This window comes from Oenanthe melanoleuca, chromosome 5 (assembly GCF_029582105.1).
Source record: "Oenanthe melanoleuca isolate GR-GAL-2019-014 chromosome 5, OMel1.0, whole genome shotgun sequence".
Taxonomy (NCBI): domain Eukaryota; kingdom Metazoa; phylum Chordata; class Aves; order Passeriformes; family Muscicapidae; genus Oenanthe; species Oenanthe melanoleuca.
The window spans coordinates 10,356,960-10,370,647 of record NC_079339.1 but is presented as its reverse complement, the minus strand read 5'-3'; the positions used below and the strand labels follow the sequence as shown (position 1 = coordinate 10,370,647).

The 13,688-nt window shown below is 52.9% G+C and overlaps 1 long non-coding RNA gene across 1 annotated transcript; it reads right to left on the bottom strand.

Moving 5' to 3' along the window:
• Positions 1-1,890: 1,890 nt before the first annotated feature.
• Positions 1,891-6,324, bottom strand: LOC130254550 (uncharacterized). The gene is made up of 3 exons (XR_008840752.1): positions 6,031-6,324; positions 4,343-4,449; positions 1,891-3,750 (listed from the first exon to the last, which is right to left on the bottom strand). It is a non-coding gene; the product is annotated as an uncharacterized LOC130254550 (long non-coding RNA).
• Between the last annotated feature and the right edge of the window lie 7,364 nt (positions 6,325-13,688).

Genomic DNA, 13,688 nt, shown 5'->3' with positions numbered 1-13,688 from the left:
TGGATTCCGGGAACACTCCTGGTGTTCTGGATATTCCCAGGAGAGGATATTCCACCACCTGCCTTTTGAGGCAGGAATTTCAGACCCTGTAAGTCAGTCACATTCTATGTGAGCTGTCCCAATGGTTGGATGGGAGAGGGAACACCCCACATTGCTGTTTGAGACATTCCCATCTGGAATGGGGGCTGATGGGACATTTTGGAGCACTGAGGCCACAAGTTCAGTCTTGAACAATATCCCCAGCGAATGCTGAGGCATCCCATGCCTGTGGCACTCAGCAAAACATCCCTGATGTGGAGCAAAAAGAGGAGAGGGGAAGTCCTGGGTTATTTGGTGGATGTTTCTAGTAATTCTGAATTTCTCCCACAACACCATTCTGGGGGAAAGCTGGTTAAAGGATAAAGACACAGAGGAACAAGTGTTGTGAACCCCCGTGGGTCTCTGGCAGAGCAAACCTTCCAGTAATCCTGATACTTCTCTCTGAGAGACTCTGGGGTCATAAGGTTTTCCAGGAAAGCTAAACAAGGACAGAGACAAGGGAATAAGCTTCCAGTTAATAATGATTTGATGGACATAGGAATGATTCTTGTACATTTGGTGCTCCCCTTTTTATTCCTGGAATAATTTTTAAATTATTCCTTTAACAAATGATCTAAATTTGAGAATTTATATTTGAGAGGAACTGGTGCAAAATAAATGTGTGGGGAGATCGTGGAATCCCCAAATGGTTTGAGTGGGAAGGGACCTTAAGGATCATTTCATTCCATCCCCTCCCGTTCCATCCACAGCCCAGGGTGCTCCAAGCCCCGTCCAGCCTGGCCTTGGACACTTCCAGGGATGGGGCAGCCGCGATTTCTCTGGGTTTATGGGCACAGGAGGAAATTGCCAGCAGGAACTGAGATGTTTCCTCAGCCCCAGCAGAGGTTTGGGAGGCAGAGGGTGGGAACAGGAGCTTTGCCCACGGCCTTGAGGGAGTCTCTGCTGTCCCAAAACACAGCAGAGCAAACGTTTGTGGTTTAACATCCCGTTAAAAGGAGATGACAGGAACAGGAATGGGCTGTGGAGCAGGGATGGTGCCCAGCAGAGGGGTGACCATCCAGAGGGTGCCACCAGTCCCTGGTGGCTGTCCCTGTGTTTGCTCTGCAGGATGAGGAAGCCAAGTGTGCCAAGGAGAAGATGAGAAGGTGTGGGAAGATGGAGACAGTGACCACTGAAGGCTGGGGAAGGCACAGGGCCAGGTAGGAGATGTTGCTGTCCAAGGAGAGGGACTTGTCTGTCCTACTGGAATTTGGGGTGTGAGGCCAATGGAACAAAGGGTTTGATTCCATTTTTTTAAAACAGCCCAAGCAGCAGAGAGCTGGAGTAATTTCCTAGCAGGAACCTGACTTAGAAGCTGCATTCCAAACTTTTGTCCACGTTTATTTTATCTCCCACATGGAGATGCCTAAAGAAGCAGAGGTGGGGTGTTCCTAACAAAAGAACATCCAAATTCATCGGTGCTAGAGGGTTCAAAATTGGAGTGTGAGTGGAGGTGCCTTTAGGACACGTCAAATTCCTTAGTATGTGAATGGAATTTAAATTAAATATCCAATTCCTGACAATCCTGCATGAACTCCAAAGCCTCTGCAAGTGTTTTACAGCCAGGGAGGGAGACAGGAGTCCAGGGTCTCTCCCAAAAAACTGGCTGCTGGTTTGTTTGACCAGGCATGGGAATGATTGTGTATTTCCTGGGGCTGTCCTTGTGGAGAGGGGTTTATTTATGTGCCCTGAGTTTATTCAGTGTATCTTCAAAACGATGGAAACTGATTTCATTGGAATGCCAGAGGTGCCAAATGCTTTCCCCTGCCAGAGCTCAGAGCCAGCCCTGTGGGAAGGGGTTTAGTGCCCATTTCCCAGTCCCTGGAGGCAGCAGCACTGGAGCACTCAAGCCAAGTGTGCCTGAGGTGCTGAGTGCTGGCAGGAGGCAAATCCAGGGACTGGGCAGTGGGAGTTTGCACTGGTGTTGGAATCCCAGACCTGGAACTGTGCTTCAGAGATCCCAGGGGATGCTGCTTCACTCAAACCTCGTTTAAAGCTCAGCATTCCTCCTGCTCCCTTGGAGTTAGGCTTGCTTCCATTGTTGCTCTTTCCCAATATTATGATTATTATTGTAAATTCCCACTCCATGTCTTCCCTTTGCTTCCCAGAGGTGGTGCTTTAGGAAAGCTCCTCCAGCCTGGGAAGGTACTTTTGTCTCCAGACTCATTCCCAGTGCCCAGGAGCAGCAGGACCTGTGCTGTTCCCAGCAGAGATGCCTTTCCTTCCTTCCCTGCTGCACTTTGGCTTTTCAAGGGCTCTCTGAGGGTCTGAGAGAGAAATTCTTTGTTATTCCAGGGCAGAATTAACCATGGTCCAACTAAAAGCAGGAGGAGTCATTTTATCCTTGCTTTTGGATACACATTTTGTGTTTTCTCTCTGTTGCTGACACCGTGTGGTGAAGCAGCAGCTCCCAACCTTGTCAGTGCTGCTCCCTGCAATAGCTTTTATTTGTGACACGATTAATTCCCTGCTGGAATCCCAGTCACAGCCCCCAAGATCAATGTGCAGTTTAAGGTCTTACACCCTGACCAGGACAATTTCCTGTTTCTAGACATGGAAAATGGGGGGAAACTCAGACTGGACTGGAGCCAGAATCCAGAATGGGGGAATGAGGCAGCGTGCTCAGCCCAGGCTGGGGCTGGCACAGGGTGTGTTCCCCATTGGATGACACCTGTGTGGAACAGATCCTTCTCTCCTTTTGTCCAAAGTCTGATGGCAAAGTATTCAGTAACTCACAAGTGGGGCCTGGAATGAAAATGGTTCTGTTAAAATTGGGCAAAGAATTCCATAAGAAAAAATGGCCATCCTTTTTATGTATGAAAATATTAGGGAATAAAATGTTGGAAAGAGGCACTTTTATTTGGTGTCACCTCTCATTTTTTGTGGCTAGAACCCTATAGTGAGCAATCAAAACAGAAGTGGGAAGGCCAGGAGCCTTTGACATCCACAGTGGACTTAATTTTCATTTTCTCTTTCAGGACAGGAAAAACCACATAACTTGTCCCATCTTTGCCAAAAGCTTTGGTGTTTGAGCAGCCAAACCCAACGGGCTCTGGCTGTGCTGGCCTGCACTGGAGGACCCCTGGTCTTGTCTGTGGTGTGGGTGAGGCCTCAGTTAGCTCCAGGGTGTCCTTGCCCTGGTCCCTGCAGTCCCCCAGGCCTGAGACACAGAGAGAGCCCTGTCCAAAGGGGCCTTTGGCTCCTTGTCAGGAATGTGGTGGCAGCCCCAGGAGCAGTTGGAGGTGAGAACTGGGGCAGTGTCTGGGGCTGATCCAGGCCAGGTCAGTGGTTCCCTGTGGGGGGTTGGCCCCACACGCTGAGTTTAAGTGGGATCAGGGTGGCAGATGCTGCATTTTGTCTTCCCTGGAAATTTCCTACTGGGATGTGGCAGTGCAGGGAGCAGAATTAAACCTGCACCTCCCATGGGCATTGCTGGCTTTGTCTCTCTGTTGTGCCATCAGCCTGTGGGAATTTGCTGCTGTCACTGCCACTGCCACCCCAGCTGGGGCTGTGTCCTCCTCGCAGCCCTTCCCAGCCCCACAGGAGCTCCAGTGGTGCCTCTGTGCCCTGCTGGGAGTGTTTGCTGGGAATGTGCCTCATCCCTGGGAGTCTCCTTTTGTTCCTGAGCAGCCAGACAGCTTTTGGGCTTGTCAGAGTTTGATTGCAGAATTCCTGAAAGGAAGAATAACAATGAGGTTTGTCAAAGTGGTGATTTCAGACCCCTCCTGACAGTCTGTGCTTCAGGTTGGAGGTTGTTGTGTATTTGCACTGCAGGGAATCAATGTCCCCTTCCCAATTCAGCCCAGCAGATCCCAAAGGCTCTTACAGGAATATTTATCCTTTGCTTCCCTTTGTGATAACTTAATCTTCACCCTGCCAAGAACCATTCCTTGATTTCTCCTGGAGCAAACCTCATGGCAGAGGCAGTTTGCAAAGGAGCCCAGAGCTGTGTTTGGAGCAGGGAGTGCTGAGAGCTGCATCTGCCTGTGCTGCCCCAGCCTGGCAACATCCACATGGACCAGCCTGGGCAGATGGGATTAGATGGAGCAGAATCCCTTCATGGAAGAGGTTTTCTCCTGTGTAAACCAGGCATGGGGCGGAACTGAACTTTGGGAATCAGCTGATTTCCCCCAGGGAGCATCACTCCCATGAGCAGGAATGACAGGACCTGTGTCCACAGCTCAGGATTCACCCAGCCAAAATCAAGAACAAAGGCTGGTTTGGGCCTGAGAACTTGAAATAACTTTGAAAAAGAAGAAATCACCTTTTTCTTCTTTCTTTCAGATGCTGGAATTGCCTCTGTGGATTTGTGCTGAGCTCTCGCTGCAGGGACTGCCAGGCCTTTATGGCTGTGAGTTCATGTTCTTCTCACTGGGGAATTGGAAATAATGATGAACTAATTGCAGAAATATTTTCTGCAACCCTTCCCCTTTGGTGCTCCACCGTGTGGGACAAGAGCAGAGAAGCAGAGGAGCAGCCTCAGGCTGGGGAGGGGCAGGAGAAAGTACTGAGGGCAAAGGGAGATCCCTGGGGGCAAATGGAGGTGAGGAGTGACAGTTTGAGGCAAAATCTGAGATCTACAGAGAAATAAACAAGGGACTTTTTTGAGGGAAAAAACTGAGGTAATGAGTTCACCCACCTTGGTCCAAGTTGTGTTTGCACAAAGTGAGACCAGAGTTGAAGGTCAATCCAAAACCAACCCTGCACAGCCTCTAAATCCCAGGATAAATTCTACAAGCTGCTCATTGAGAGACTAAAAATCCAGAAAAATGGAACCAAGAGCATTAAGAAGGTTCCTGGAAATCCCATTACAGTCTTGTCATAGTATTTTTAATGGATCTTGAAGCTTTTTATGACAACAATGCATTTCTCTATTCATTATTCACTCTGTGACTTTGGGATTTATTTGGATTTGTGGCCCTGACACTGCTCAGGAGCTGGTAGGAAAAAGAGCTCCTGGCAGGGGCAGGCTGTTTTCCCCCAGAGTGGATCCAGCTGCTGCCTACCAGGGTGGCCAGGAGGGATCTACTTTGGCTCCTGGCCTTTTCCAGGGAAAGAATGTTTTCAATTTATTCAGAAGAGATTCCAGCAGCCTCGCCAGGGCCAACTGCACAGAGAGGAATATGTCCTGCAAGCAGCAGGGGAAGGACAGGAGCACTCACACCCTGAGACTTGGATTGTCCCTCTGGGAGATGCTGGGTACAAGGATTTAGACAATTCCATATATTTGGCTGCTGAAATTTCCCAGTCCAGGGCTTTGGCTGACAAAAATTGTTCTCTGTGTGGTGCCCAGATTTGGGGTTCATCTTTGCTAGTTCAGATGAATTACAGCTACAGCCCTGAATTCCCTGCTGAATTCCTGCTGGAATAATCTCACAGTGCCTCATGGAGTGTGGATATTCTCATGCAAAGCTGCCTGTTTAACACCAGCTGTGTCAGGAACCAGCAGAGGTTCCAAGGAAGCTCAGTGGGACCAGGACAAGGACAGGTTTCTATTCCATAGAATTTGCTGTTTATAATCCTCATCCTCCAGCCCCACCCGTGTCCCTGGGGGTCACTTGACAGAGTTCCCTGGAATTCAGCAGATTCCACCCCCGAGCCTGGGCTGCAGTTGATATTTTTGAGAGGAGAAGGCAGCGAGGCAGCCCCTGTGCCCAAGGGAGGACATCTCCCTGCAGCAGCTGAGTTCATTCCAGAGCCTCAGCAGTGGCATCGGGGAGCTCTTTTCCCTGAGGAAAGGGATGCGCATCCCTGCCTTCAGGGTACCTGCAGTGTGACCCACCTGTGAAATCTTCCCATCAGTTCTGCAGCTCCAGCGGGTTGCCAGGAAAACTACCAACTTAATCCAAATGGGATTTAATTTCTGTGAGGGAAATTCCCTTGGCTTTAACGCTGCTGATGGAGGATGTCCCCAGGCTGGCGGGTAAGGGATTAGGGGTGGCTGGAACATACCTGGTAGCTGGGTGGACTTAATTTCCATTTTCTGGAAAATGCTGCGGCACCGGGAGCGCGCACCGGGGGGCTGCGGGAGCGCCGTGCCCGCGCCGCCGCTCCGTGTCCGCCAGGGGGCGCTGCGGGGGCGGCCCTGAGGGCGCGGCGGTGCCCGGGGGGTGCCGGGGCTGCCCGGGCTCTCCCCGCTCCCCGCCCGCTTCCAGCCGCGATCCAGCGCCTGCTACGGGGAAGCGCCGCCCTCCTCCCGGTACCGGCTCGGCCCCGGCTGCCCGTGGCTACAGCGGGACCCGGCGGGACCCCAGACCCGCACCGGCCGCAGTTGGAGCAGGAGCGGCAGCGCCGGGCTCGGCCCCAGCGCCCGTCCCGGAGCGGCTCCTCCCGCCCACGGTGCTGCCCTAATCCTACAGCCCAGGACCCCCAGCAGGACCCAGACCCGAATCCCCGGGCCCTGGACCCATCTCAGCCCTTCGAGCTCCGTGCAGCGCCGGGAGCAGCCCCTGGTCCGGGGCTCTGTGCAGCGCTCCGAGCGCTGGTCCCGCCGCATCCCGGGACGAGCATCCACAGCACACAGCAGAGCGGGCGCGGATCCGCCGGGATTTGCGGGCGGGGCGGGGCCCCAGCGCGGCTGGGCGGGGCCGAGGGGATTTAAACCCCGGGAATCGCCCCCTCTCTCTTGCCGCGCCATTTGCCCTCTCGACGCTCGGTTGTGGAGTTTACGGCCGGGCCGAGCTCTGTATCTGTTCCTCTTTATCTCTTTTCTTCTATGCTTCTCTTCCTCTGTACCTCTTCTCTTTCCCCACCCTCCCTCTCTTCCCCCCTAACCTGCCCCTCCCTCCCCCCTGGCCCGGTCCCCTCCTACCCCCCCTCTCTATCCCCTTACACATCTCAATCCTACCCTACCCCTCCCCTCTCCCCTTCCTCCTTCCACTTTTCTTTCCTCCCCCCTAACCTCGGCTCCCACCTGGCCCCTCTCCCTGCTCCCCTTCCCCCAACATTTTTCCCCACCTGCCTTCAATCCTCCCTCCCTCCCTCCCTCTCCTTCCTCCACCCTTCCTTCCCACCTCTCCGGCTCCCCCTGCCCCTCTCCATGCTACCTTCCACCATCTGCCTTCATTCCTTCCACTCCGTTCTGTACCCTTCCTTCCCACCCCACCTCCCCCTGTCCTCTCTCCCTGCTGCCCTGCACATCCCGATCCCCCCCCCACACCTGTTCTCGGTCCTTGACTCCCCTCTGACCACTCCCTTCCCCCCCCATTCCCCACTTACATCCCCCTCTCCTCCATTCCCGCAGCCGCGGGGCTCCCCATGCAGTTCGCAAGCACCGCCCGACACGGCCGGGGCTGCGGCTTTCCCCACATCACACTGGGGCTCCCCGGGGGGGTCGGGGCTGGAGCACCGCCCCGTGTGGGGGCTCCAGCGAGGGCAGGGCGCGCCGGGCTCCGGCCCTCTGGGCTTTATTCTCCGGCGCCCCGAGCCCCGCGGCTGCGGGAACGGAGGAGAGGGGAGGACGGGGAGAGAAGATTGGGGGGGGATGAGGCGTAGGGAGGGGCGGACCGGGATGCGGAGGGAATCGGGAGGGGAAAGCCCAGAAAGGGGGGAGAAGGAACGTGGAGAGAGCGGAGAGGGGGAATAGAAAGGATTAACGGGGTAAGGACAGGGGAGGGAGGAGTGGGGGGCGGGGGGGGTTTGGGGAGAAAGGCTGGAATAATTTGAGGGAGAGAGGGAAGAGGGAAAAACGGGGAGGAAGCAGGGCAACACGGGGAGAAGGAAGGACGGGTACAGGAGGGGAGGCCGAAGCCCCCGCGCCCCATCTGGGGAGCGCGGACGAGGAGCCCCGGCCGCACCGTGCTCCGAGTGAGCAAACAGCGAACAAGGCCATTTCCAGGGATTAAATCCCCTCGGTCCCGCCCCGCGCACCTGAGCCGGGCCCCGCCCAGCGCCCCGCCCTGCCGGGATGGGGGCGGTGCCATCGCTCGCGGCCTCGCCCCTCACACCTGCGCCGAGCCAGGGCTGCTTTCCAGCTGTGATTCCAGCTGTTCACATGGGATTTTCAGCCTGTGGGACTCCAATGAAATGCCAGGTGTTGAGCCTGAGAGAACATAATGGGAAATCTCTCTGGATCAGGCAGTGTCCCAAAGGTCTGGCAGTGCCCAGCATTCCTGTCTGGAATTTGGGGATCCCAGCACAGCCCCTCCATGGTGTCCCTGTGCACCTGGCACTGCCCACCATCCCTGGCCAGGGTTTGGGGTTCCAGCACAGCCCCCCCAGCACATCCCACTGCTTCCTCAAGCCCCCTTTAACCAGGGTCCTTTTTTGGGGTGGGGGCACCCAAACCCAGCAGAATTGACTGTAACCAGTTCTGGGGGATCTTCCCTCTCACCTCCTCACCCCATTCCTGCTGCCAAAACCCAGCCTGAGGCTCAGCTCCCCATCCCCTCAATCTCTCCAAGGAATTGCACTTGGATTTCCCAATCCAGCAGGGCAGCAATGCTGTTCTCACTGTGTATCTTAATTGCAGTAACTGCTTAAGAGATAATTAAACTCAAAGAATGAAGAGAAAATAAAGAAGAGCTGCCAGCTCCAACCAAGGGGTGCTCAAGCCCCTTCTCAATTATTTGCTTTAATTGAACAATGCAAATGAACTAATTAAAACCACATTGATACAGTTTTATTCTTTTTAATTGAGTTCTAGAAAAATACTGCTGAATAGAAAATAATCTTTTTAACTCCAAAACACATCTAGGAGATCCACAGGGCAGGGCTGCACTGCAGCCCCAAACTGAGGAGAATTGGGAGAAAAAACAATCCCAGACTGAGATTCCCAGGGGATTGGTGCAGCTTCTGCCAGCCAGAACAATCCTTGGGCTGAACACACACCTGTGAATCCCAGGAACCTGGGACATCATCAGTATCCTCAGGGGCTTTTTATTAAAAGCAGATTTCCACAAAGAATTAACAAAAAACCAGAAAATTAACCAGAAATGTAAAGGAACAGCTCCCCCAGCCCAGCAGGCTGCAGCATCCAAAAGAAAATGAACAGAAAGATGATGGATTGGGATGATCACCAATGCCAAATCCCTCGTGTGGACCAGCACTCTGCTCTGGTTTATAAACCACCACTTCTCTTAGTGGACAAACCCTTCAGCTTTGCTTCCAGTTCACCAAGTTCCCAACTGTGGCCACCAGGATTCTGATGCCCCGTGTCAGGGGGATGCAGGGACACACAGAGGCTCTGCTCCCATGGGAATGCTGCCCCGTGTCAGGGGGATGCAGGGACACACACAGGCTCTGCTCCCATGGGAATGCTGCCCCGTGTCAGGGGGATGCAGGGACACACACAGGCTCTGCTCCCATGGGAATGCTGCCCCGTGTCAGGGGGATGCAGGGACACACAGAGGCTCTGCTCCCATGGGAATGCTGCCCCGTGTCAGGGGGATGCAGGGACACACACAGGCTCTGCTCCCATGGGAATGCTGCCCCGTGTCAGGGGGATGCAGGGACACACACAGGCTCTGCTCCCATGGGAATGCTGCCCCGTGTCAGGGGGATGCAGGGACACACACAGGCTCTGCTCCCATGGGAATGCTGCCCAGGCAGCACACTGAGCTCAGCTGTGCTGCAGCACAGGGAGGTTCTTCCCAAAGCTCCGGCTGCGCTCGCTGTGTCCCGAGTTCCCACGCTGGCACAGCACAGCTCCCTCTGCCCACTGCCCTGGGAATGTCCCTAAGGTGCCACCAGGAAAGGAGCTCTTACAGACACAGAGTCTTGGGATTCAGGGGAAGAAAAGGAGTTTTCAGTCTTTAGCATCTCCCACTCCGTCAGCATTGATAGCAAACATGGCTTCAGCCTCGGGGAGACACGGAGAGTCATAGATTTTACAGATCCTGGTCTCACCTCGGCCTTTCCGCAGGTACAGCCTGGCAGGGAGAGGGAAGGGAAGAGGTCAGGAGGGACAGAAAATCATCCTAATCCACAGAGGAGCAAACAGAGCTGTGTGAACTGCCCAAGTTCATTTTCCTGTGGAGCAAGGCTCAGGAGGGAAGCATGGGCTGCGGCTCTTTCCCTGACTCAGCCATCGTAGCCAAGGCCTGGAACAGCAGCGGGGTCTGACAGTCTCTGTTAAAGCCCCAGCAGAGACCACCTTGTCCAGGGTGTCGCTGCCAGAGGTCATTCCTGCAAAACCAGGGGAAAGAAAGGGATGAACGTGGAATTAGCCAGGAGCTTTGGTCCAAAAGACTGGGAGAAAAACTCACATCCCTGGCAGAGATAAAAACAAATGGAAAAAACGCAACCAGTGGTGATGAAAAGAGAACTAAATGACTGGAACCATTTGAAATGGATAAGAGGAATGATCCCAGGGGAGGCTTAGGCTGGATATTGGGAAGTCTCTTAGAGGAAAGGCTGTCCAGCCCTGCACAGCTGCCCAGGGCAGTGGTGGAGGCTCCACCCTGGAGGGATTTAAAGCCATGTGGATGTGGCACTTGGGGACATGGACAGTGGTGGCCTCAGCAGCACTGGGGAACACAGGGATCTCCCAGGGCTCCTCCAACCTGAACGATTCCATGATCCCAAGGACTCTGTACACAGCCAGCACAGACACACCTGTCTGTGCCTGCTGCAAACATCATTTCACTTCCTCTCCTTCGCTTGGCTGCTAAATATTCCCTGGTGGCAGGGAACATGGGAGCAGTCCTTACTGCAGGAGAAGCCAACAGGATTAGATCAAATTCCCTTCAGAAAGAACTAACAGGACCCAGCCAGTCCTGTCCCAGCTGCCTGGGAAGCTCCCAGTCCCTTCCAGTAGCAAGAGAGGGAAATCACCTCGTGCTGAGGGACAATGACACGAGAGCAGTGGGGAGAGAGCGGCAGGGACAGGAGAGGAAGGGCAACACCAGAGCCTTCCAAAGGGAACACCTGCCAAATGAACCTCCAGGACCTGTGGAAAACATTTTCCAACTGAGCTGTGAGTCCATCTATTCCTGTCTTCCACTCACAGACCTTTCAGCCATGGCCAGGAGCCGCTCTGGACAGAAGGTCCCCTCCGTGTCCATGGATGTGGCTTTTCTCTCACTGAAACCCAGTTTTTACAGTAAATTAACCCCAAGTTATTGCTCTTCCATTCTGCCACAGTTCACCTCAAATACCACTGGATTTGGAGCCTTTCAGTGGCCAGGGCAGCTCCAATTGCCACAGGCAGGACGTTGGTGGAGACTGTCCCTTGTCAGCAATTACCAAGGGACCCTCAAAACACCAATCCTGTTGTTTTCATTTATGGAACTGGTGGGATTCTCAATCCTGCAATAGGCAGAAGCAACCATAACCCTGGCCTTCCCTCACTAGGACTTTCAAAATAAGCCAAGGTTTTGTGTGTCTGTTCAAATTACCTTCCAAGGCACTGATTTAACAGAAAGGGTATTCCACCATTCCTGAAATTCATTGGGAATTAGAAATGGACACAAAATAAAAAGGAATAATTTCCTATTCTGCATGGAAATAAGTAACAGATCCACACCCCCAGAACCTCAGCTCCTACCTTGAAACCTCATGAACACACATGGACACATGCAGTGACACTGGGATGTTGGAGCATCCTGGACACAACTCTCTGCCACTATAAATAACCACCAAGAGCAGATAAAGATCTGCTGAGGGATTATTCCCGGGAGCACTGTCTGGTGTTTAACCCCCAGCAGCTCAGCAAGGAAAGAAATCCCAGGTGCTTTCCTCCACAGGAGGCAAAAATACAGGCTGACTTCATCAGTCCACCCATAGGTCTTGTTTCCCAACATGAGCCCACCATAGTGACCCTTAAGGATCAGGTGCCAGAGATGCTGCACGGCGCTTTGGCTCTCCATATGTGCAGAGATGTTGGAATAATGGAATTACAGAATGGATTGGGTGGGATGGGACCTTAAAGACGACCCAGTTCCACCCCCTGCCATGGCCAGGGACACCTTCTTCTATCCCAAATGGTGCAGGCTCTGTCCAACCTGGCCTTGAACACTTCCTGGGATGGGGCAGCCACAGCTTCTCTGGGCAAACTGTGCCAGGGCCTCCCCACCCTCACAGGGAAGAATTTCTTCCCAACATCCCATCAAACCCACCCTCTGGCAGTGGGAAGCCATTCCCCCTTGTCCTGTCACTCCAGGCTCTTCCCCAAAGTCCCTCTCCAGCTCTCTTGGAGCTGCTTTAAGAACTGGAAAGGGCTCCAAGGGCTCCCCGGAGCTTTCTCCTCTCCAGGCTGAACATTCCCAACTCTCCCAGCCTTTCTGTGTAATGCTCCAGCCCTTGGAGCACTTCCTGGTCCTTCCTGGCCTCCTCTGGACACCCTTGAGGATCTCTCCATTCATGCCAAAGCCACCACAGGTTGCAGAGACAGAAGCTGCCTACAGAAGGAATCTGCTCTAAGGGAAGGGCACACACAAACCCTGCCCTGTTGGAAACACAGGGCCAGGGAAGAGCAGCCTGAGCTCCCAGTGCTGCTGGAAAACATTTCAGCTGAGGAAGGAGCTTTGTTTTGGAGACAGCAGCTCTCTCTTGGCTTTAGACACAACCAAAGGCAAACCACTGATGAGAGGCTGAATAAACAATATATTCCAGTCCTGCCCACCTCTCCCCCAGGGAACTGACAGGGTGCAGGGTTCAGACAACTCTTAATGAGACAGAATTCTAGAAAATGGGGAAAAACCCCTCCCCTTTTTCACAAGTCTTGGAAAGTTCACTTCAAACCCAGAACCAACCAGGCCACCCTTTGCCTCAGGTTTTTTTCCCAAGGGAAAGATGGCTCTTCCACCATTTAACAGTTCCAGTGCTCATTTTCCATCACCAGATACTCCATGGTACAAAACCTTCATCAAAGTACTTTTAGCTCAGAGTTTAGAGGCTTCATCTGCTTCCTTGTTTATATGAGCTCACACCCTGGAAATTGTCACACCTCCAACCTCTTCCCAAATTCCACATCAGTCAGTCCTCTGCCATGATTTGACACAAAGTTTCCAGCTTCTAATCTTTCAAAACTGGATTCCCAGACCAGCAAAGCCCCTGACCACCCACTTTTCTGTCATCAGCTCTAGGCTGGCAAAAAACCCTCAAGCCAGGCTGTTTTTCTATGGCTTTCTGCTCTAGTCTTTATAAAGATTTAGAAGCTTTACTACAAAAGAGTTCAAATCCACAGCAAAAAAACCTTAAATCCAATTATATCAGCAAAATAACTTATTTTTCTCATTCACCCCATCTCTCGTCCTGTTAGAAACATCAAGTGGTACAGATGCAGTGTGGAGCAGGGAAAGAATTAGGATAATTTCTCTTCTTCAATTCCAGTTTTCTCAGTGAGGTTGGGAAAAATAAGGAGAATTTAGTTTATGTGAGATGATTGGAGTCTGTTTTTAATGACTGGCAGGCAACACACACAGGGAAACATTTCTACCTGTCTCAGCACGGGCAAACCATAAATAGCAGGATGGAATTTTGGAACAGAAATGATCAGGTACCTTTAACCAAGGTGGCATTCTCCAGCCAGCAGCAGGATAACCACAGCTCACAGGAGAGGAGAGGAGGATCTCCCTTCTCCTGGGATAGCTGTTGTACCTGTTTACCTGCCTTGCACGCCGTCAACAGCAAATTTTCCTTATGGATAACACGTCAGAAAAAAAAAATTG